At 42.8% G+C, this 17,213-nt stretch overlaps 1 protein-coding gene across 2 annotated transcripts in view; it reads left to right on the top strand.

Annotated features, from left to right (window-relative positions):
- Positions 1–17,213, top strand: part of Frmd4b (FERM domain containing 4B) — a 372,580-nt gene that overhangs the window by 306,845 nt on the left and 48,522 nt on the right. The gene's annotated exons all lie outside the window — the stretch shown is intronic.

The following is a 17,213-nucleotide window of genomic DNA, read 5'->3' as shown; positions in this document are numbered from 1 at the left end:
AAATAAATAAATAAATAAATAAATAAATAAATAAATAAATCAGACTAAAGTCCTTTTCTCCTGTAGTTTATTACAAACCCTTGGGGTTACGAGATTTAGCAAATAAAAATATAGAATGCCAGGCTCAATTTGAATTATTATGACTGTGTCCTAAATATGTATTCTGGCAATTTTAACCTTGATCACCCAAGTTGCGTTCTCCTCAATGAAAATAATAATACCCCAGGCCAACAAGATGGCTCAGTGGAAAATGTGCTCGCCACCAAGACTGAGACCTGGGTTCAATCCCTGGAACCCACATGTTGGAAGGAAAGAACCAACTCCCTAAAGTTGTCCTCTGACCTCTACTCATGCACCAAGACACACACACAGAGAGAGAGAGAGAGAGAGAGAGAGAGAGAGAGAGAGAGAGAAATGTAAAATAATAATAGTAATCTCTCAACCTACTCTGAGAGTCTGATAAATGTAAAATGTTCTATAGTCTTGTTTAGCAAACTATGATGGGAAAGAAAGGCCCACATTTACTGAACTTGACCAGGTGCCTTGTGCCTTTGTAACAAACTGGACTCTACAAATATGTTACCACCTTGTTTTGTTTTGTGGGGCTTGGGTTTTTTTTGTTTGTTTGCTTAAGGCAGGTTCTCCCTGTAGCCCAAGCTAGCCAGGAACTTGCTATATAGACCAGGCTGCCATTAATCTCGTAGAGATCCACCTGCCTCTGTCTCCTGAGTGCACAAACTAAAAGTGTGTGCCAGCATATCAGGTACCATCTCTACATCTAAAATTAATCTGGAAACTTAGGCTCAGAAAGGGAGGTTTATCTAAGACCATAAAACTAGAAGTAGGAAACTTGGGAAAAAATACATTTTTGTTTTTGTTGAGACAGGGTCTCAGGGATCCCAGGCTGGCCTAGACCTTGCTATACAGCCAAAGATGATGACCTTGAGCTTTTGCTTCTCCTCCCTCTCCTTTTGGAGTGGTGGGATCACAGGCATGTACTACCACACCTGGTTTATGCAGTACTGAGGGTTGAACTTGGGGTTTCATGTGTGCTAGGCAAGTACTCTGCCAGTTGGGCTACATCCTGCCCCAAATCCAGTTCTAAATCCAAAACCTTATTATTCCAAGTATCAAGTGTAAGGCTGGTTGAGTTGGTCTTTTGATCTTTTTCAAAGTATCGCTTAGCTGCCCATGTGTCAGGTCTAGTGGGTTAGTGGGCAGACAAGAGTATGCTTTAAATCTTAGCTTCCTTATCTGAAAATAGAAATAGCACCCACCTCTTGGGTTGATATGAGGGTAAGATGAGTTCACATGAGCACAGTGATGAGGAGTCCTTGAGGCAGCAAGTGCCCAGGGTTGGGAATCCTTTGAAGTAAATTGCATTATTTTATTTTAATTGTTCAATTGAGGAGGAGCTGAGAGATCCTAGGGAAGCTGGAGACCTGGGGCAGCCTAGGAATGCATGTTCACACCTGAAGCCCAGAAGGCACTTCTCTTGTGGAGATGAAAGCGAAACCCAGCAGATAAGCACAATGGCCGCATAATGCATTCACTGCTCACATTGCACACTCTGCAAATAGTCACAACCTCATTTGGTTTAAAGTGTGATCCAGGAGGTATTTAGTGGGGTGAGGAGGAAAATCCGAGAGTGTAAAGAACCCATAGTTTAGGAAGGAAGGGGGATGGGGGTGTCTCACCAACTGTTGAGCTTTTCCTAGCCCCTCCTGGTCCCATTTTCTCCTCCCTGGAATTTTCTGCTATTCTTCCCACCAAGTGCCTGAGTTTGAGATCAAACTTCTGGCCCTTTGGACATGTTGCTAGCTACCACAGGGCCTTGGTAAGCCTTCAGACATGGCTGGGCCCCATTCCTCATCTGTGAACTTGGGAACTGGGACCTGCGAGTCCCAACTTGGCTGTTTACTTGGCTGGTTGGAGCTGTGCTTTTTAAATGTTTGCTCTATTCAGGTAGAAAGTGACAACAGCAAATTCTTTTAGCTGTTATGGAATTAGCTTTGTGAGTAGTTTTTTAAAACTGTAGTAATGAGGAATAGCTTAGGATTTAAGGGTGTAGGTTAGTAGTATAGTCTTTTGGGGGTAAGTGTGTAGCTCAGTTGGTATTGCTGACCTAGTATTCATGAAGCCTTGGGTTTGCTCCACAGCACCACATAAACGGCATATAGTGACATAAGCCTGTAGTCCCAGTACCTGGGAGGTGGAGGCAGAAAGATCCGAAGTTCAGGGTCATCCTTAACTACATTGCAAGGTAGATACCAGCTTGGACTACATGAGACTCTTTCTTTACTTCTCCTTACCCTTACCCTACCCCCAAATAATGTTATTAGATATTGAATGAACTTGAGCTCCATGCTGTCTGATTGACTGTGAGCAGAAGTGTCAGCTTGCTTCTTATAGTCTTCATCCTAGCCCAGGCCTCTGTTCCCAGAATGGTAGGAGAGGCGGTGCAGGGGTTACGAGAGAACCATGGATGCTTTTGTATGTGCGTGTGAGTACAAAACGCTGGGCTTCAGGAATACTTTTTGAGTCTGATAGGCTTCTGTAGAAATGTCAGGTTTCTTGGCTACGTTTCTACTCCCTATTTAAAAATTCCACTCAAAATAACTATGATCTAGCTTTGTAGATTATTTAAAACATTATTCGAAAAACAGAATTTGGGGCTGGGCGTGATGACACACTTGCAATCCCAGCACTTTGGAAGGTGGAGGCAGGAAGATCAAGAATTTAAGGCCAGGGCTGGAGAGATGGCTCAGCAGTTAAGACCACTCAGCAGTAAAGACCACTGTTCTTCCAGAGGACCTGGGTTCAGTTCTCAGCACCCACATGGTGGCTAACAACCATCCATAACTCCAGTTCCATTGGGATCCAGATGCTCTCCTCTGGCCTCTACAGGCTTTGTACACTTTCATGTACTTATAGATACAGGCAAAATACACATGTACATAAAATTAAAAATATGACTCAAAAATTTTTTTTGAAAAAGAACTCAAAGCTAACCTCAGCTACATAGCAAGTTCTAGATCAGCCTGGGCTATGTGAGTCCATGTCATTTTTTTTTAAAAAAAAAGTCCCAAACGGACTAATTTGGTATATTTTACTACTGAGACATGCATAGCCTGTAGTTTGGATTTGGTTTGGTTCAAGAACTACTGAGTGACAGATAATGTATTAAGTCTTGTTAGCTCAGATTCTTTGTAGAGTTAATCCAGTTTGAGTTAATCCTGTTTAATTTACAAAGAGAAGCTGCTGCCACCCAAGAGACACACATTCTGACGGAATTCACCAGAGGCCACCAGAATAAGGAAATCAGAAGCCTCTAGTCAAAATGACCAGTCTTCCCCTTGCCCTCTCTCTCCCTTCCTCATTTCCTGACCCCTCATTGTAGAAGCCGGAAGAAGTGGGGCAAAATAGCTGAAGTAAAGTAAGTTTGGCCTGCCTGCATGGTGAGGGTTTGACCTGGTATCTGCCACCCTGTGAGCATGAGCTGTTGTCCTCTAAGAGCTCTTGAGGGGATTAAGTGACTCCGTAGAGTTGTGTCACTGCTAGATTACCTGGAGTCTCCTGAAACTGCCTTCTGTGCTGTCCACCCAGAAGTCTGGGCTCCACCTCCCTGGCCATCTCTGTCTTTCAAATGGCAGTTTCCTGTTCCTGCCCAGAAAACATCTGTTTTATGTTGTGTTTATTCTACTGCAATGGCTCTTAAACCATTTAATAAATGCAGGTTTCTTGACCCCTTCCTAAACCTTTCTGATCCTGTAGGTCTGGAATAGAACCTGAGAACCTGACTTATTTTCTTTAAGACAGGGTGCTCTAGTTTGCTTTCAATTGCTATAATAAAAACACTGACCAAAACCAACTTCGGGGGCGGGGGGCGGTATTTCACTTTGCAGTACAGCTCATCCTTGAAGGGAGCCAGAGTGGGAACTCAGGGCAGGAACCTGGAAGCAGGGGCTGAAACCCAGACCACAGGAGGAACGCTGCCTACTCCCCTGGCCCATGCTCAGCCTGCTTTCTTATACAATGCCCTGCCTGGGGTGGCACTGCCCACAGTGGGTTGGATCCTCCCACATCACTAAACCATCAAGAAAACGTCCCACAGACATGGTCATAGTCAATCCAATGGGGAAAATTCCTCAACGAAGGTTCCCTCTACCCAAGTGTATCAAGTTGACAACTGAAGCTATGTAGAGCAGACAGGGTCTCATGTATCCCAGGTTGACCTCCAACTCACCATGTAGCTAAGAATGGCCTTCAACTTCTGATTCTCCTGTCTCCACCTCCCACATGATGAGGTTACATGACTGCATTGTCATATCTGGTTTATGCAGCATTAGGGTTGGAAATAGAGAAGTAACCAACATCACACAGTGGGCTGTGTCACTAGGCTATAACAACTAGAAGGTTGGGTGTATCAAATACATTTTGTTTTTTAGACAGAGTCTCTCTGTAGCTCCAGCTGGCCTGGAACTCACTGTGTAGGCCAGGCTGGCCTTGAACTCATGGAGATCCACCTGCCTCTGCCTCCTGAGTGCTGTGATTAAAGGCGTGAGCCACCACACCTGGCTTCAAATACATTTTTTTAATGGGCATGGTGGCATATGCCTGTAAATATTAGCACTCTGGAGGCTAATAGTGTGACATTGTGAGCTCAAGGCCAGCCTGGGCTACATAGTGAATCACTGTTTTTAAAAACTGAATTTTCAGTGCCCAGTGACATGGCTCAGTGGGTAAAAATACTTTCTGTACATGTCTGATGACCTGAGTATAATCCCCCAAAGACACAAAAAGCTGAATGCTGTGGCACATACCTGTTATCCCAGGAGTCTTAAGGCAAGATGCGTGGTGGAGACAGGAGAATCACCTGGAAACTTGTAAGTCGGTCTGGAGCAGGACACAGAGGCAGGAACAAGAGAGAACCTGCCTTAACCAGGTGGAAGGAAAGAACTGACTTCTGAAAGTTGTCCTCTGACCTCCACACATGCACTATGGCACATATGTGTATCTACATACACACACACATACTTTTTTAATTAAAAATAAGAATTTTCTGACCAGAGGTATCAGCATTAAATAAGAAACTGCTATAAATTCAGGCTCTTGGGCTAGAGATGTGGGTTAGTTGGTAGAGAGGGCTTGCCTAACCTGTATAAAATCCTAGATTTGATCCCTAGCACTGTATAAACTGGGCATGATGGCACATGCCTGAAGTCCTAGCACTGAAAGGAAGGCAGTGGGTGTAGGAAGATCAGAAGTCCAAGGCCGTCCTCCAATACGTAGCAAATTCAAGGCCAGCCTGGGATACGTGAAGCTATTTCACAAAAATAAATAAATAAAAGAAATCTCTAAGGAGATAATAAGCTAAATTTACTACTGAAGGCCAAATTCCACAGATTACTGAAAGAAACAGAATTTGATTTCTGTGGGGAGGTGGGGATCAAACCCAAGGCCTGGTAGTTGCTAGGCAAGCACACGACCACTGAACTGCATCCCATACACAAACATGATTTTAAATGAGGGGCAACGTGAAGGCATTTCACCTGCCCAGTAGAAAGATGCTCGAAACAGAGAGTGTACCTAGACTCACTTAACCCCAGGGTATTCATCAATACCTGTGAACTGACTAATCAATGAAATTTGTGTTTATAAATAGTAAACAAAGCCCTTCTAATAATGGCATCATTTAGACAAGCTATTATCCTTAAATACTGTATCCAGTTTAAATAGCACTTGGGTTGGTACCTTTTACATCTATTTCCAGACATGAAACCCACTTTTCTAACTGGTAGGGTTATTAACCCTCCTGCATTCCTTCATGAGAGTTGGAAACCTGGAGGGGTTGGTAGGGTTTTAGCAAGCATGGATAAGAAAGAGACCCATCCTCAGAGCCTACGTAAAGCAATGCCAGAGGACTAGCAAGTGTTTGGAATTAGCTCCATTCTCTAGTAGTAGATCTTTGGTTGCATGGAATACAGGATTAAATAAGAGTTCCCAGCTATGAGGACTTACTCAGGTCCTTGCGGCCTGTTTGCAACCCTTTACTTAATTTCTAATAAAATTTAGGGTAGATGGTATACTTTCAAACTAGACTACCTGGAGTGTTCAAACAGACTTTATCTTTTCTTTATTTATTTCTATTTACTTAATGTATTTATTTTAGACAATCTCCAGCCATGTATCCTGGGCTGGGTTAGAATTTGAGATCCTCCTGCCTCAGGCTCTCAAGTACTGAAATTCTAGGCATCTATCCTCATAGTGGGCACAGCCAAGCAATATAACTAGAGTTGTTGTTTTTTCACATTCACATAAACATTTTGAATTATATTTAGGTATAAATGTAAAAAGAATTCCATTACCAAGTTAACGTCTTTTAAAGATTCATTTCTTTTTATTTATGTGTCGGTGTCTGTGTGTGTATATGTACATGAATGGGGTGTTCATAGAGGCCAGAAGAAGGTGTGGATCCTCTGAAGCTAGAGTTACAGGTGGTTGTGAGCTGCCTGACTTGGGTGCTAGGAACTAAACCTGAGTCCTCTAGCAGAGCAGGAATTATTCTTAACTGCTGATCCATCTCTCTGTCCCTCCAAGTTAACTTTTTAAAGAGTTTATTTCTTTGCAGCCTGTAGCTTCTTTGGATAGTTCTGCTTGATCCTTATATTAATCCATTTATTTAATTTCTTATTTATTTATTTTTATTTTATGTGTAGGAATGTTTTTTTCTACATGTGTGTATGTATACTGTGTGTGTGCAGTGACCAAGGAGGTGAGAAGAGGTCATCAGATTCACTGGAATCTGGAGTTATAAACAGTTGTTACCCACCATATGGGTGCTGGGAACTGAACCCAGGTCCTCTGCAAAAGCAGCCAATGGTCTTAACTGCTGAGCTATCTGTCTAGCCCCTGGTCCTCATATTAAAACATGTGTTTTTATGCACTTTGGGGCAGGCTTTCAAGGAAGGAAGAACGATGGCATTGATGAGGAAAGGGGGTGTAGGGCCTGCTTTGTCTTGTTTTCTTTCTTGTGTAGCCCACTGTGGTCTCAACCTTGCTATTATTAACTGATAATGACCTTGAACTTTTGATCTCCGGCATCTACCTTGCGCCACCGCACTCTGTGCAGTGCTAGTTTTCAAACCTAGGTCTTCATGCATGTTAGACAAACACTATCAACTGAGCTACATGCTTGGTCCTCTTTTGTTTTCTTTAGACTGTCCTAGAAACCTAGGGTTGCCCCCACACCAAACAGATGGTAATGGCTGCTTTCTGCCACAAGAGCAGTTTGCTAATTGCTGGCACTCCCTTCCATGCCAGCCCCCAACAGCAGGTGGCTGGTCATTGCTGTGAGCAAGCTTGCAATTTGCCATAAGCAGGTGCTCACAGTTGCTGGGGGTGGACTTATCCCACATGTGCACCAGCACATACAAAGGGTAGTTTTGATTTTGTCAACCATATGCCTTTCTCAAAAAAAGTTTGGGATGTCACGTTCCAATGAGGCTTTTTGAGGTCAGTGAAGGGAAACACACTGCCTAGGGAAGAGGTTGGTGATGTGCAGAAGAATCATTGCCTGCAAGATGGCTGCAGTGGAGAATCAGAGTAGCTTCCTTCGGGAAAGCTATAGAAAGAAGATTCTAGAATGTCTAGGCAGGGCTCAGACTGGACAATCAGACAAAATGCAAGCCCTTTTGGTTTTGAGACAGGGTCTTACTATGTAGAACTGGCTGGCCTCGAACTCACTATGTAGACTAGACGCGCCTCCAACTCACAGAAATCTACCTGTCTCTGCCTCCTGAGTGCTAGAACTAAAGTGTACCACCATGCCCAGTCTCTCTCTCTCTCTCTCTCTCTCTCTCTCTCTCTCTCTCCCTCTTTTTATTACATTTACTTATTTTGTGTGTGTTTATGTCCTTGCACACAGGCATATGTGCCATAGAGCCAAGTATGAGAACAGTTTCTGGGACTCGATTCTCTCCTTCCACCACAGGGGTCCAGGGATCCAATTTAGTTTTGTCAGGTGTGGTGGCAGGAGCTTTTATCCACGAAGCCATCTTGCTGGCCTGAAAACCTGTTCTTCAGGATGACTTTTACATTCCCACCTGAAATGACAGAGAAAAACTGTTGGTGTGGTCACTGAGAAGTAGCAAGGGATATAGCTTTCTGGGCCTTCTCTCTGGCTGGGACCTGGAGTAATCAGTCCCTCATGATGACAGTTCTGGTCAAGTGCATCTTTGTAATCACGCATCTATCACCATCAGGGTCAGGAATGTCTAGCCCGGAGAGTTGATTTATTGTTAGTGAAAGGCAGAGATGTCTCCAGGAGGTCTCCTCACCTCTGCAGCTGCTCTCAGACCCTCATCTGCACTCAGAGGTTGATCTTGGTTCATATAAACAGTGCTGCCTGGTCAGCCCCAGGGAGGGGCCTTCCTCACTGAAGCCAGCCCTAGCTGGCCCTACAAGCTCTGCAGCACCACTGGGGCTCAGACTCCCAGGCAAATTCCCCAGGAGGGTAAACAAATAACCACTCAACCACTGCCTGTGCACTCAAACGTGAAATCCTGTTTAGCCCTAAACTCTGAACAGAACGGGAATTAACCCTCTGGAATAATGATTCCAACCCCTGTGTTAACATCGCAGCACCTCTGTTCTAAATAGTAACTCACCCTTCAGCACCCCTAGGTCCACTCACTGGCCCTGTTTGATTGGATTATGAAATATTGCACAGAAGAGTGTGTGAAACATCCTGGTTGGATAAAAGACAAATTAGCCATTATACAGCCATGCAGCCACAGCCCCTAGAACTCTCCCTGCCACATCCTCTATCTCTCTCTCTCTCTCTCTCTCTCTCTCTCTCTCTCTCACACACACACACACACACACACCATGCCAGTACAGCACCTCTCACACACACACACACACACACACACACACACACACACACACCATGCCAGTACAGCATCCTATCTATCCTCAGAGTCACTTAAATTCCGCCTAGTTTCCTTTTGCTTGCTTTGGTACTTTATATACATGGAATTGTGATTTTTTTTTTTTTTTTCAGACAGGATCTTGTTATACAGTTCAGACTGGCCTTGAACTTTGCATTCTTTCTGCTTCAGCCTCTTGAGTGTTGGGATTACAGGAATGTACCACAATGCCAGGCTGTGATGTGTTTCTTATTTACGGTCTTATCTCCTTACTTAGTATGGGTGAGAGTCTTCCCTATTATATGTGGTTATGGTCTACGTTTTTACAATTTGCTATTCCATGAATAAATTACAATGTTACTGTATCTACTATTATGAGATTGGCGGCAGGGGGAGGTGTTTGTTTTGTTTCTTGAGACAGGGTCTTATGTATCCCAGGCAGGCCTTGAACTCACTATGTAGCTGAGGATGACCTTGAACTTCTGATATTCCTGCTTCTATCTCCTGAGTGCTGGATTAGAGACAAGTGCCACCGTGCCTACTTTATGCAGTGCTGGGGATGGAACCAAGGGCTTTGTGCATGCTAGGCAAGCATTCTACTAACTGAGCTACAGCCTTAGCCCATATTGTGGGATATTTATATCATTCTCTTCTTTGTTTTACTGTAAACACACAATGGTACTGTAAACCTCATTTGAGGATGTATTTCTTTAGAGAGAGGTATATCTAACAGGATTATTAGGTATGCAAATTTCAAAATTATCATTTACCCTCTCACTAGAGATGGATTAGAATTCCTAGTGACCTTTACCTTCATATATTCTAGGGATAACCAGAGTTTCAAAAGTCTGAGCGTCTGGTGTCTTTCAGAAGTTCACTAAAGATGTGATTTGCTTTTCTCAGGATTCTAAAGTTGAACATTTTTCTTCTGTCTGTTGACCATTTGGATTTCTACTTTGGTGAACAACTTGTTGAAGGACTTTACCCGTTTTCTGCTAGGCCATCTCTCTCAGACCTTTTCTGATTCTTCCATGGGCTTTCTTTGCTAATGCTAATACCAAGTTCAAAGCTGAGCATGCTTCACTATCAGTGATGGCTTGCTGGAAGTTTCCTATATTAAGTAAGTTCTTACAGGAAAGTGATATCACATAATTACTAATGTTTTCAATATCAAAGCAGACCAGATTTGAAACTAGGAAAGGAGGTTTTCTTTTTTTATTATTTATTTTTATTTTATGTGTATAAGCATTTTGCCTGAATGCATGTAAGTGCATGCATATGTGCAAGCCAGCAGAGGTCAGAAGAAGGCATCAGATCCCCTGGAACTAGAATTATGGAAGGTTGTTAGCCACCATGTGGGTGCTAGGAACTGAACCTGAGTCCTCTGCAAGGGCAACCAGTGCTCTTAACCCCTGAGCCGTCTCTCCACAGAGGCTTTTGTAATGCAAGGGAACAAAGTTGGGTTCTCTCCTGAGAATACATGTACTCTTTAGATAGTCCCAATTCCATGCCTGTGTAAATTACATGTCTCCTTCATTCACATAGTACTGGCAGTTTGCCCTGGTAATAGCTTATCTGAACTGGAAATCAGTTAAGAACTAAGAAGGCACCTCCCTCTGCTCTCTGTTCAGTAATACAGACAATTCACAAGAGCAAGTGCCAGCTGACAGCAGGTCTCTGCTGGTATGTTTTTGTGGCCTGGGCACTGAATTTTTAGAGAAGGGAAGTTGTTGAGGGACTATTTTAAAATTCAGATATTTTGCTTAAAACTCCGGGGAGTTAGTTTTTTTTTAAAAAAAAAAACAAAAAAAAAACCACAATTGTTAGGAAAAAGTGGACCCACATCCCTAGAGCAAAAATTACCTGGCTCTGAGTGATGGCTTCCTGAGATTGGCTGAGCACAGTCACTTTCCCCTGGTATCCACTCTCCTTTTTCTCCACACTATGAGAATTTTTGCTTGGGGCTGCACACAATTAAAAGTACATATCCCAGTCACCCTTGCTACTAGCATGCAATTAAGTTTGGGCCAGTGGAATTAATTAGGGACAGTGGGTGGGATTTCAGGTTCTGTTCCCACAGGAGAGGGTAGACACCGCATCGTTTTGTTTTGTTTTTACCTTTTATTTATTTATTGGGGGCAGGGGAACTCATGCAAGGTGCACATATGGAGGTCAGAGGACAGCTAGTAGGAATTGGTGCTCTCCTTCCCCCACATGGGTGGCTGAGGTTAAACTCAAGTCCTCAGGCTTGGCACCAAGTGCCTCTACCCACTAAACTATTTCACCGGCCCCTACTGCCTCATCTTTATGTACTCCCTAAAAATTGTACTATAGATGTGGTAATCCCATCTTGGAGAATGTGAGAGATAGCAAAGTCCCAGCAATGATAAGGCAGCCACAGAACAGACTGCAGTCCTGAGTTCTTCAAGCAAGTCTAGGTCTGATTTTATATGAAGAAAAGTTAGCTAAAAGCTAGCTGCAGCTTCTACTTAGCCTTGAAATCAAGCATTCCCAGTGTTGTTTGAGAGAATTATTTAGTAAGTTACATGACGTATTCTATACTTTATTGTGAAGTAGCCTTAGATAATTTTGCCTAAATGTAAGTTAAGGAGTTTTGTATGTATGTATGTGCGAGCACATGTACATAGGTATGTGGGTGCACATGTGTGATATGCATGTGGAAGCCAGAGGTCACCCTCTGGTGTTGTTTCTCAGGAATCATACACCTTGTTATGTTGAGACAGTCTCTCATTGGCCTGGAGCTTGCCAATTAGATGAGACTGACCAGCCAGTGAGCCCTAGGGATCTGCCTGTCTCCACTTTCCCTGCCCTGGGATTGCCAGCACGTACGACCATGCCTGGCTTTCTCATGTGATTTCTGAGGATCCAACTCAGGTTTTCGTGCTTGCACAGCAAGCAGTTTACCAACTAAGATGTTTCTCCAGTCTAATGTGTTTTAAGCATATTCAAGAAAACTGAACTGAGATATGGTAGGCTAAGTGTATTGAATACATTTTTGAGTTATGATATTTTCAATGTATGATTGGTAAGTTAAGAGGCATCTCTGCTATACATGGCTGGGTTCCTTTTCCTTCTGCTTCCCTCTACTCCCCATCATGCCTCAGCATCTCATGTGGTTTGCATTGTCGTTTGGGGGTAGCATTTTGGGAGATGCCACTGTGTATCTGGCTGGCCTCCTTTCTTCAGCTTCTCTAGTGCCGGGGTTCCAGGTATGTACCACCATGCCAAACACCTACTTGGTGGTGTATCTCACATGGTGCATATTAGACATTTGCATCCAAGATCTCTAATATCTATAATCTGAGTGATATAAGAAAATAAAGCCTTTACATGTAAAGGGTATGCTTCAAAAGGTAGTAGGATAGAATTATGAGAATTTTTCCTTTCACTTACTATGTTGTTGTTGTTGTTGTTGTTGTTGTTGAAGACTGGGTCATGTTGTACAGCCTAAGCTGGCCTGGAAATTGCTATGCAGCCTAGGCTGACCTCAAACTTGGGAGCCTCTTCAACTTCAGTCTTCTAAGTACCAGGGATTACAAGCTTGTGTTATCATACCTGGCATTTACAACTGTGACTTCCTTTTCCTCCTTCTCTTCCTCCTCCTCCTCTTCCTCCTTCTCCCCCTCTTCCTCCTCCCCCTCTTCCTCCTCCTCCTCTTCCTCCTCCTCCCCTTCCTCCTCCTCCCCCTCTTTCTCCTCCTCCTCTTCCTCCTCCTCCTCCTCCTCCCCCTCTTCCTCCTCCTCCTCTTCCTCCTCCTCCCCCTCTTCCTCCTCCTCCTCTTCCTCCTCCTTCTCTTCCTCCTCCTCCTCTTCCTCCTCCTCTTCCTCCTCTTCCTCCTCCTCTTCCTCTCTTTCTCCTATTCCTCCTCTTCATTTTCTTGGGATTTTTGAAACAGGATCTCATGTAGTCCAGGCTAACCTTGACTCTGTAGCAGAACTCCTGATCCCCCCTACCCCACCTCTCAAGTACTGGGATTAACAGCGTACACCACCATACCCATCCTGGGTTTCTTTTGGGGAGTGGAAGCAGGGGTATGGAGGTATTGATAGCTAGTGAACCCAGTGGCCTCACACACACTACTCAGGTGTTCTATCACTGAGCTGTGCACCTGGCCAACTCATAATTTTTATAATCATCTAACTCAGTGTTTCTTAAGCTTGGCCCTATTAACAATGGATGAGACTGCTCTTTACAGTTGGGGGCAGTGCTGTTCACCACAGAGCAGCAGTCTGCCCTTTAATACATGACAGCTCCTTCCTTAATTGTGTCTATCAAAAGGATCTTCAGTGCTTCTGTCTCCCGAGGATCTAAATCACCCCAACTGAAAAACACGAATCTGAAGGAGATCTTTCCCTCCTTTCTGTTCTTTAAACTTACAGGAAAACTGAGCAGTAAGTACAGAGTTCTTACATAGAGCCTCTCCTTCCCCTCCCACTGTTTCTTCTGTTCCAACCTTGCAGTAGTGCAATAGTGTGCTGCATTTTGTGATACAGACCTGAAGACAAGTGTGAAGACACTCTGGGTCATAGAGTTCTGTAGGTTCTGACGAATGCACAGTGTCATGTATGCCTCTTTATGGTATCATACAAAACAATGCCAGTGCTTTAAAAATCCCCTACAGTCCATCTACTGTCTCTTAGTATCCATGCGGAATTGAATCCAACACCTACCCCCCACACACACACCCTACTCTTTGCTAAAATCTGCAGATCCTCAAGTCCCTTATTTAAAATAGTGTAATTTTTGACTGTAACCTACACACATTTTTATGTGAGTTGCTTTGAATCACCTCTCGATGAATTATGCTTACTACACTGTAAATGCTAGGTAGGTTGTGATGACTGTATTGTTTATGGCATAATGACCAGAGAAAGGTCAGTCTTTGTTCAGCACAGACTCAGTTTTTAGTATTTTCAATCTGTGGTTCATTGAACCCTTGGGTGAAACACTTGTGACAATGGATGGCTCCCTGTTGGCTTCTCTTTAAACTAGTTTGAACGCCTTAAAATAATCCCTATGTCACTTTGCTGTTAATGTGGACTTTAGTTGTTCATCAGTGACTGATTAGTGCAGAGGCCCTTCATGCGTGAATATTCATTGTAATTTAGAACTCTGGTTCATGATTAACCTTAGGTAATTCATTGATTGATTCAGCCAGCATTTCTAGACAAATAACACCACATCTTCTAACCAAGATAGGTGATACAAAATATCGCATCTTATGACTGGGATAGGTTCTAGCTGTCTAGAGTACAAATCATTCTCAAAAATTCTTGCAAATATGACACCTTGAAGAACAAATTATATCTTCAAAAATGTCAACAAAGGCAGTGATTTTTTATTTGAAACATATAGCTTCTCTATTTAGGTGCTAGACACAGAATTTGCTTGTGTTTGACAGTCATGTGTTAATTGTTTAAATTCTAGAAAAATCTCAGTTTTGCAAGGTGCTTGTGCTTTGAAGGACACACTACTGAAACCATCTCAAAGAGCAAGAGCCTCAAGTTTTTGTTTAGTACTTACTCTCCACTATGAGCTTATTGGGCAGAATGAGAGAGAAAATGCTCTCCTCTGTCTCCCTTACTCTTTCTTCTTTTGTCTAACTATATTTTTGTAAGTTAAAAGTAAGTTATAGGGGCTGGAGAGATGGCTCACCAGTTGAGAGCACTGACTGCTCTTGCAGAGGACCCGGGTTCGATTCCCAGCACCCACATGGCAGCTACGAACTGTCCTTAACTCCAGTTCCAGGGGAATCTGAAGCTCTCTTCTGACCTCTGTGGCATTGCATGACACTGATGCACTCACATACATGCAGACAACACACAAAAAATAAAAAAGTAAGTTATAGGATAGTTCTTCATATTAGACATACATTGTACACTTATTTTTCATATGAATAAATAAATAAATTTGTGATAAATAACAGCTTCCAATCTATTGGAGTCTTCATTGCCACAAAGTTAATTCTAAAACAAAGTGGTAAGAGCATGCTAGCCTGGGTTCTGGGGACATACCCTGTGGCTTACCTGGATCTGAAATACAGCAACATTTATGGATTGGTGATAATGATTAACAACAAAAAGTGCTGTCCTAGCCCAGTGCAGTGGTTCAGTGTTCATGATATGATGGTACTCGGGTGGCAAAGGCTGGAGAATCATGAGTTTGAGGCCAACCTGGACTACTTAGCAAAAATAAATAAATAAATAAATAAGGACTGGAGATGTAACTAAGTGACTTAGTGGTAGAATGCTTACCTAGCATGTGCAAAGACCTGGGTTTGATTTCCCTAAACTACCAAAAACAGACAAGCAAACAAAAAGGTCAGTGGACTTTGAAGAATGGAGCATGAAAAAAAATATTAAGAAAAATAAATGTTAATCCTTGGAGTTGACAGTTGACCTTTAATATGAATAAACTGGATTGTAGTATGTTTTTATTTTCCAGAAGCCCAAACTGGTTTCTCAAGATTGTCAGTGTGATTAAGCCCTACCACTCAGATTTCGGGAATTGGGAGTTATTCTTATGGAAGAACAGGAGCCAAGTGACTTTTTTTCCTGTAGTAATTTAGAAAGCTCAATCGTTCACCTTCAGGAAGGGCCACAAACTGCTTTTGAAACATAACCTTGACAAGTGCAAATCATGGTGTCTCCAAGTTGGGTGATATTCTCGGTAGTTCCTCTTAGGAAAGCACATTGAGTTTATTTGGAGTCTACTCAATGGACTAACTTTGCTGTGCTATGGTGTAGTTCTGAAACTTGGTGATAAAACCAGATAACAAAAGGGAAGCTTTTCAACTGCCCAAGTAACAGGAGTGAGCAATGTCTAATAGAGCACGGTGGACGTGGGCCCTACAAACTGGACGGAAGCCATGTTTGGAGCCCTGCTTTGTTTTTGTGGTGGTGATTGTTTTACCTTTTTCTTTTTCTTTTGGATCCCCACTCTGCAATGGATGTAGTAATTGGCCTATGAGGGCTGGCTGGTTCAATAATTTGGAAGGAAATTTACTTTGGGTCCAATGTTTGGTCCTCTATAGGAAAGTTCATCTACCTCAATATCATGGGAAGTTAATATAAAAAAGCCCAAATGATAGTTCTCAAAACTTGCCAGTGTTTGCATTTGTACCTGAAGGTAAAGGTGTATATTAGTTACTTATTTCATTGATGTGATGAAATGCCTGACAAGAATCAACTTGATGAAAAGGTTTATTTTGACTCACAGTTTGAGGATATAATCTATCATGACGGGAAGTCATGACAGCAGGGGCATGAAGCAGCTGGGCTGGTCACATTGCATCCATACTCAGGAAGCAGAGAGAGGTAAATGCTGGTACTCAGCTGACTTTTTTTTTTTTTTTTTCGCACTCAGGGTGGACTTCGCTCCTCACTTTGGACACACCCTCACACACATACCTAGATATGTGTTTCCCTGGTGATTCTATATCCCATCAAGTTGAAAAACAATATTCGCCATCATGGGGTATAAGGGGTTGTATCTTTGCAGAGTTAGGAATGTTCACATCTGGGAAGACAGTGGGGAATAAGGTTTAGAATATAGTGTTGGACTTGGCCTTAGAAGCTAAACAGGCTCCTACTGGTTCCTCCATACCACACAGTACCATGAAACATTGAGCAAGTGAACAAGCATTTCTGAACCTCACACTTTTACCAGAAAGGCATGGAGAAGGTTGGTGACAAACCTTACATGAGGAAGATAATGACCCCAAAATGTGCTGTGTGGTGTCTGGTGCTTCACAGCTTTTCAGGAAAGTGTAGCTAGTGGTAAGGACAGGGAAGAGGTACGTGTTATGGAGAGGAAGAGTTAGTGTGGTGCTGCACAGTGCAACACCAGGCTGCTTAAGATCATGTGAGGCCTTTTCATGTATTTATTTGAGCAGACCAAGTCCTTCCAGAGTCTTGTTGCCTTCCTCCTTGAATACTTGGCATGGGTAGAAAGTATTTTCTCTCATATGGTGCGTGACCAGCTATGACTGACTCATATTACTTGTTCTCTACAAAGACCACACCTTTCTCTTGACCTCTTGTCCATGATATAATTACAGAATGTCTGATTCTTCTACAAGTACATTTTAGTTCCCTGGATATGTGAGGAATCTCTTGGCGTTATCAGAAACACGTTTTCTTGTCCTATTCTAGAGATTTCTGCAGAGAAGCTTTCCAAAGATGGCTGACTTGGTCCATTGTACTAAAGAGAATGATAGGAAAAGAACAGAAGAACAACGGAGAAGACTATATATATATATAT

This window comes from Nannospalax galili, unplaced genomic scaffold (genome assembly GCF_000622305.1).
Source record: "Nannospalax galili isolate Female #2095 unplaced genomic scaffold, S.galili_v1.0 scaffold1051, whole genome shotgun sequence".
Classification (NCBI taxonomy): domain Eukaryota; kingdom Metazoa; phylum Chordata; class Mammalia; order Rodentia; family Spalacidae; genus Nannospalax; species Nannospalax galili.
Note: the sequence above shows the minus strand (reverse complement) of the source record. Positions and strands in the feature narration are given on the sequence as shown.